The sequence below is a fragment of the Salvia splendens genome, chromosome 22 (assembly GCF_004379255.2).
Source record: "Salvia splendens isolate huo1 chromosome 22, SspV2, whole genome shotgun sequence".
In the NCBI taxonomy this organism is placed as follows: Eukaryota; Viridiplantae; Streptophyta; class Magnoliopsida; order Lamiales; family Lamiaceae; genus Salvia; species Salvia splendens.
The window spans coordinates 8988744-8997214 of record NC_056053.1 but is presented as its reverse complement, the minus strand read 5'-3'; positions in this window follow the sequence as shown (position 1 = coordinate 8997214).

Below are 8471 nucleotides of genomic sequence, written 5' to 3'. Positions count from 1 at the left end.
CTTTATTGGAAAATTTGTGGTTGTGTATTTTGATGATATCTTGATTTATACTAAAAGTGTGGCATCTCTCTTTCTTGTCACCATCCCGCGGTACGGATATGGCTTAACTTTCTCAGCTTCCTCTATCTGATTTTTTTCCGAGGCTTCACCTCCCACCTTTTCCTTGCCCTTTTTCTTTCCCTTGATCCACTCTACTGGATCCTCCCTTTTTTCCATGGCTTGGTCCAGAATCAGTTGTTGGAGATATTGCAGAATGGCTGGGGCCTTGGTAAACTTTCCCCGACCTCAGGGATATTTCACTAATGGCTTGGTCCAGAATCAGTTGCTGGATTTCCTGCATCGCATCATATGGATGGTACGATACCAACATATCTTTGTGGCCAGCGTTGGGGTCTGTTGTATCTTTGATTCGGTGGTCCCCCACTATAGTTGGGCTGCGGGTAGGCAGATTGCCCTAGTGTTCTTGCTGGTATTGCGGCTTGTTGTATTGTTGATTTCCCGGATGCTGATTTCCCCGTTGGTGTAGTGGAACGTAGCTGACCATCTGGTTGTTTGGCTACCTCCCCTGGTTGCTTGACTGGGGGCTCGAATGTCTATATCCCCAATTTCCTTCCGGTTGTCTGGTTGACCAGTTAGGTCGTCCTCCATTGGACCAATTCCCTTGAGGTATGCCTTGTATCCTGTTCTCTCCAATGCTTGGTTTCTCTTGGATCCGAGCAGGCCAGTCGGGCTGCCCTTCGGTGAGTTGTAAGTACTGTTGCGCTGGTTGTGGTGGTTGGCTTTGATTTGGATCACTCCATCTGAAGTTAGGGTGGTCTCTCCATGGAACGTCTCTCTGTTTACCCTGGATCCAGTTGCCATTCGCATTCCAGTGGCCGACAGCATTCACTTGGGCTTGTGGCTCCGCCTCAGGGGGAAACTCGCAATAGTAATAATGATTCTCTTCTGGCGATGGTGGTGGCGGCGCATACTGCGTCTCTTTCGGTGCAGGTAGTGGAGGCGGTCTGGCTTTCTCCACTGCCTCAAGAAGCTTCTTCTCCATTTGCTCAAATCGAACCTCCAACTTTTCATCATTGCGTGCCTCTGCTACATGCACTGCCCCTCTTCTATACAGCCCTCGAGATGTCTCATACGACCGCTTAGCCTCGATCAGCCTCTCCAGTATATTTTTGGCTTGGCTAAATGGGGTTTTCGAGAAATCCCCTTGAGCTGCGAGGTTTAGGTCATTCTTGCTGTCGACTGTCAGTCCATCATAGAAGATCGAATAGATCTCCCGCTTCCGTAGCTTGTGGTTGGGGCATGCTTGGAGCAGCCCTTGGAATCTATCCCAATACTTGCCGAGGGGCTCATCGTACTCCAGTCTGGCTTCTGTGATTTCCCTTTTCAGGGCACTCGTTTTTTATGCGGGGAAGAAACGATCTAGGAAAATCATTCGGAACTCGGCCCATATTTTGATGGACCCTTCTGGCAGTCTCGATAGCCATACTCCAGCTTCGCCCTTCAAAACGAAAGGGATTGCCTACAGCCTATAATCTTCAGACGTAGATCCAGCCGGTACAGGCTGGATATCACAATATCGGCAAAATTCCTCCAGGAAAGCATACGGACATTCCTTTGAAAGACCGTAAAAGTGGGATAGAACGGCCAGTACTCCTGACTTGATTGCAATGGTCCGCATTCCAGGAGTAACGGCAATGGCATGTGTGGGCTCCTTCTCATCATGAGCGTGCAGAGAGCCAATTCCCGAGTCATTATCGACGAAGGCCCTCTTTGCTTGTTTAGGTGGTGGTAGTTTGGGATGTGTGTTCTTCTCTTCTTCTTCTTCTTCTTCTTCTTCGTTGGTCAGTTGTTCAGCGTGTTAGGGTTTTGTATACTAGAAATCACCTTTCGAGTGATTGGATACTGTAAAACTCTAATGGTTATTTTCCAATAAATGCAACTGATTATTTTTGTCATAATGTTGTTATGTTTTACATTTAATGGTTGTTTATTACATATTTAAATGTATGAGCAAACGTAACAAAGTCTAAGTCTTTGTTTTAGTAGACCGGTTGTGGGCGTCGTCCAATTTAAGGTAACACGGTCAGTTCTAAACAAAAAAATATAAGAATTTCACAACCTAGATAGGCCTAGACTACCTATCGCGAAAGGTTGCAATGTCAGTCCGATTATTTCTAAACCTTATTGAAATAAGATGACGTTGGTGTGGTATAGCACTAAATGGATCTAACAGCAAGACGAGTCTTTATGCTATCTACTGAAAGACGAGGTCTTGAAATTAATTTCTTAATCAATGTACGTTAGCATTGAGCATACGATATTGAGGATCCACTACTTTGACTTACCAAAGGTGCGGGTTTTTCGTAACCCAACGATCCAGGTATATTGGGTAGTGGTGATCATTATCTAGAGGTGCTAGGATTGCTATTATGTTGAAACGTGCGCGAGGAGAGTCTCGTTTGATAACATCCACAAGAGGAGCTCAAAACGAGGTTTTATTATTCGGAACCTAGCTAGTTGGTGTTTGATTACTCTATGAATAATAAATAAGAGTTTCATGCTAAGTCCACTCTTGGAATTCAAAATATGTTAATTAATTAAGTCTATAGCAGACATTAATAGATTAATGGATGTTTTCATCTTAAGCGCGGGAAATGAATCAAATGCAATTAAAGGAAACCCGGAATACTTGTAATTTCGGATTTGGAAGGCAGTGCAATATTACTTCTGTAGTGGCTGCTCGTAATATTCCAATATAAGCTTATATTAAATTGCGGGTTCAATTTAATTAGTAAAAAGCTAATTGGGTGAGGCCTGTTCCAAATTCTTCCTTAGATCCCTGACTGGGCCCAATATGTGACTTATACAGATAGGAGAATAAAGGAGACAGAAAACATAACAATTTATTATCAAAATTTTCGTCCCCCTCTAAAGAGAGATCTCGAAATTTGTGCCTCCTCCGTGAGCTGAGTTCTGTCTTCCATTATTCGAGTCCTAGTACGTTGGTGAGATTTGCCCACATAAATATCAGCGTATAGTCCGGGACACCAGTCAGAAGATCTGAGGTCTTGTATTGAAGATCTTCACGTGGAGACGGAGCAAGCCATCATCGATTCCTGATTGAATCAACAAGGTAAATTGGCTAATTCCGTAGTAAGCATGTTTTAGGGATTTTATGTGCTAAAGCATGTTTTAATTCAAGTTATGAGCATGATACATGTGATAATTACGCGAATAGATTTTGTCTAAATAATCTGCTAAATAGATCAAATTCATGTGATCCGTTTTGAACGCACGCTTCCGCTGCCAGCCCCTTCACAGCGGCTGCTTGTGCGGCTCTGTAACGAGTGGTAACGATGTCGACTTCTTGAACTCTCCAATGCGCGTAAGCCTCTCTGTGTAAAAAGGGATGATTCCAGTGTCCACCGCGTTGGTACCTTCTCATCAACAATAAGAAAAAAAATGAGAAAAGAAAGAAATAAGATTATGTACTCCTACGCACTACGCACAAACATAAAATAACACCATGCTTCCCCGGCAACGGCGCCATTTTGGCGAGGTTTTTATGAACGACAAACGCGAATTCGTACTAAGTTATATGGAAAGATAACTGAACCGGTTGGATCAGTTAGCAAATGTCGTTGCCACTTGATCAAATCGATCTCGCTTTCGCTCGTTTACCCACCAAAGTAATTTATAACTCCCAATTTGGCACTACTTTAACAGTAAAGCGGCTAGTTCGGGGTCGATCCCACAGAGAAGTTGGTGTATCAAGTGTGTGAATAGTGAACAGGGGGTTGGCTGCTGCCACGCTTTAACTTGTGAGTTTTTAACTACTGATTTTACTCTAGACAGAATTAAACTGGTTAATTTGAACAAGGTAAATTTAACTACTGGATCAAGTGCATCATAACGAAACTGAAACTAAAGCAGTAAATGCGAGGATGAAACCGAAAACAACTTTGATAAAACTAGAACAGTACAGCGTGAATTTTAAACTAAGCTAACACTCTGGAAATTACGAAAGCAAGTAAAACTGAGAAGAGCCTCGGCGAGAAACTTAAGACTACGACGACAGATAACAAGTATTCTGCAGCGCTTCTTTAGTCGCCCTTTTCTAACTAAACATTACTTTATCTAAGCTAAGCCAAGCTATTCTAGAGAACTGAACTAAGTTAGAGAACTAAGCTAAACTAGGCGGAAAGTAAAGGATCAGATCCCTTTCATGTGGTGGCACATTCTCTATTTATAGGCTCGGCACGACCTCCAGCTGGATAACGATCTTGGCAGGGAATATTCGCTGATGCAGAGAGTGAGCGACTCATTGATTGCTACGTGCTCTTCTTCTAGAACGACGATTCTTTTCAGTAACAAATTCGTGACTCAGCTCCGTCCTTGCGTCTCATATATCAGCACGTGTCCCCTTCTAGAACGTTGTCCTTGATAACAGAATGTTGCGCACCATCCAGCTCATAGCCTCGCGTGTCCTTCTTCGGACATCCAGTGGTCCCCTCCTTAACTGCTTGATTACTCCCCTTGATCAACTTCCCTTGAAATCTGGCCTTTTTCGCCTATTGTACTCGCTTGATCAGTTTGGTCTTGTTGCTTTGGTCAAGTGGCATTCCTGCACATTTAACACTTGCTTTGGCGATAAACCGATCAAGTAGAGTACATTTTACCCTTAAACCGATGCATGAAATGAGCCTTATCAGTAATGCTTAGTTAGAGAAAAGGGCGACCGAAGGGAGCGCTACAGAATACTCTATATCTGTCAGCGTTGTCTCAAGTTTCCTGCCGAGGATCTTCTCGGTTTACTTGCTTTCGTATTTTCCAAAGTGTTAGCTTAGTTTAATTTCAAGTTGCTTTGTTGTTAAAGTTTTGAGCTTTTTTGTATTCCACATGTTCGCTGTACTCATTTGGATTCTGAATATAAAATCGAAGTTGTTCTGTTTTCGTCATCGTGTTTACTGTTCTAAGTAGTTAATTTTCATTCCAGTCTGAATTTCACTTGACCTAGTAGTTAAATTTCCCTTGAGCAAGTAGTTAGTTACTTTTCTGTCTAAAGTAAAATCAGTAGTTAAAAACTCCCAAAGTTAAATCGTGGCAGCAAGCCAAACCCCTATTCACTACGTACACACTCGATACACTAGTTTCTCTGTGATCGACCCCAAACTTGCCGCTTTACTGTTAAAGTAGTGCAAAATTGGGAGTTTATAATTTACATTGGTGGCGTGCGAGAGCGAGATCAACTTGATCAAGTGGCAACGACATTTGCTAAATGATCCATTCGGTTCAGTTATCTTTTCCATATAACTTGAATCAAAGAAAACCGCAAGTCGCATCCGCAGGTCCGCCAAAAATGGCGCCGTTGCTGGGGAAGCATGGTGCTACTTTATGTTTGTGTGTAGCGCATAGGTGTATATAATTTTGTTTCTTTCTTTTCTCATTTGTTTATCTTTCTGTTTATGAGAAGGTACCAACGCGGTTGACACTGGAATCATCCTTTCGTATACAGAGATACAAACGCGCATTGGAGAATCCAGGAAGCCGGTGTTGCTACCACACGATACCAAGCCACACTAGCAGCAGCCGCCGCTGAACAACTGACCAACGAAGAAGAAGGAGAGCAGAACGTACTGAAGGGGTTGGCAGCGGAAGCATGCATTCTTACAGATCACATATACGAATCTATTTTGCAGATTATTTAGACAAATTCTATTCGCGTAATTATCACATGTATCATGCTCATAACTTGAATTTCAAACATGCTTTAGCACAAAAAATCCCTAAAACATGCTTGCTACGGAGTTAGCCAATTTACCTCGTTGATTCTCCAAAGAATCGTCGATTGCTCGCGCCTTCTCCACGATGATCTTCAATACTAGACCACGGATCTTCTGACTGTTGTCCTGAACTCTATTCCGACATCAGGGTGGGCTGATCTTATCGAAATACTAGGACTCGAATAAAGAAGACAGAAATTCCTCACGGAGGAGGAGCTGAAGAAAAATCGCCCCTTATGGAATATAGGAGTGGACGAAAATTTTGAAAACCATTAAGTGTGTTTTCTGTCTCCTTTATTCTCCTATTTATAATAGTTACATATTGGGCTCAGTCAGGGATCTATGGAAGGCTTTGGATATGGGTTCCCCCAATTAGCTTTTTAGTAATTAAATTGAACCCACAATTTAATACAAGCTTACATTGGAATAATACGAGCAACCACTACAGACGTAATATTGACCTCCCTATCCAAATCCGAAATTACAAGTAATCCGGGTTTCCATTTTTGTTTATTATTTATTTCCCGCGCTTAAGATATAAATGCCCATTAATTAATTAAAGTCTGCTATGGACTTAATTAATTAACATCTTATTAATTCCAAGAGTAGACTTAGCAAGAAACACTTATTTATTATTCATAGAGTAATAAAACTCCAACTGGCCAGTTTCCGAATAATAAAACCTTGTTCAAGCTCCTCTTGAGGACATTATCAGACGAGACTCCCCTCGCGCATGATTCAACATAATAGCAATCCTAGCACCGCTAGATAATGATCACCACTACCCAATATACCTGGATCGTTGAGTGACGAAAAACCCGCACCTTTGGTAAGTCAAAGTAGTAGATACTCAATATCATATGCTCAATGCTAACGTACATTGATTAAGAAATAGATATTTATCAAGACCTCGTCTTTCAGTAGATAGCATAAAAACACGTCTTGATGTTAGATCCATTCAGTGCTATACCACACCAACGTCATCTTATTTCAATAAGGCTTAGAAATAATCGGACTGACATTGCAACCTTTCACGATAGGTAGCTAAAGCCTATCTAGGTTGTGAAATTCTTCTTTTTCTTTTGCAAAGCATTGCATAGAACCGACTGTAGTTACCTTAAAGTGGACGACGCCCACAACCAGTCTACTAAGCAAAAGACTTAGGCTTCGTTTACTTCTTATGCATTTAAATATTTATAAAACATCTTATAAACGCACAAGCAAACCCAATGTAATAATATACTGATTCTATTCGTGCAAACTGCTCGAATGATACTGAATCGGGTCAAAAGTGGATTGTAGAGTTTTTCCGTACACAAGCAAGATTCTATTCATGCGAAGTCGCTCGAAACATGCTTTTCAGTATACTAACCCTAACAATCTCCCACTTATACTCAAAACATGCTTTCGAGTATACCCACTACCAGAAACTCTCCCACTTATACACAAAGCAGGTCTTGGAGCTAGATATATCGAACTACCATTCATTTCACATCATGTTTGAAACATGTTGCCACAAAGGCAATTTATGTGAAAAATTTGCTTGGTTGTTCTCTGATAATATCTTTCCCACCACTATGTCTTTGCTGCGTACTTGATCTTTAATTAATTTCATCTCTCTATGTGATTGCTTAGCTTATGATCTCGTGTTCCCTTGAGCTAGCCTTTGCTTGAGTAAAATTACTCATAGGCATACTCAAACTTACGATCAAAGCTTCTAGGAGTATACTCCTAATGTAAACACATATAATGAGGATGACTTAATTGATCACTGATTAGTCATAAGACTTAGTCACTGTAACCCCAAGGACATTACATGAATGACTGGTAAACTAGAATATAGCGATTAGTCTTTCTCAAGTATTATGGTATATCCATTACCTCAACAAAGTCCTTTGCCATGGTTAATATGATATATACTTGCTATGCAAAAGCACAACTAATATCAAACTTAGTACACATCATAACATACATGAGACATCTATTTGCAGAATCTGTCTCATAATTCTTGTTCTCACTAACTGTCAAACGACACTTGACTAGAGACAAGAAAATTCCATCTTGAATGGTAAAAACCTTTTCATGGAAATTCTAATGCTAAAATGTTCCAAGCAATGTATAGATATAGGATTCCAAAGAGAATCTCAACATTCTTTCTAGCAATCTCAAAGAATTAGATGCTTAGAATATAATTAGTTTCTCTGAAATCCTTTATCTTAAACTGGGTAGACAACCAGTTTCCTACGCTAGATGCCAACCTTAGTTGTTTGCAACTTTTATAGATTTCATCATCGTAGGGTACCAATAATACCATATTCAATGCACTTTCAACTTCTTTGTGCTTACTACACGCTTAAGGGCACATGTCAAATTCCAAACATTTGACAATCTCGCTAAAGCACATACTATGATTTAGATGCATGCCTAAGACCATAAAGGTCTTCATTAGCTTCCAATCATGTGTTTCTTTCCCTTTATTACATACCTATTAGGATGTGCCATGTAGATGATTTCTTCAAGACTTCTATTAATAGAAAGCTGTCTTGACAATCATGATACATACATTCTAATTATGTAAGTGCTGATAGACAGAAGGATCAAACAAATCTTGGCACAACAACAGCGAGAATATGATATTTCTATTTGGGAATAGCCCATTGTCATTGACTAGCCATTTGAGATCCACAT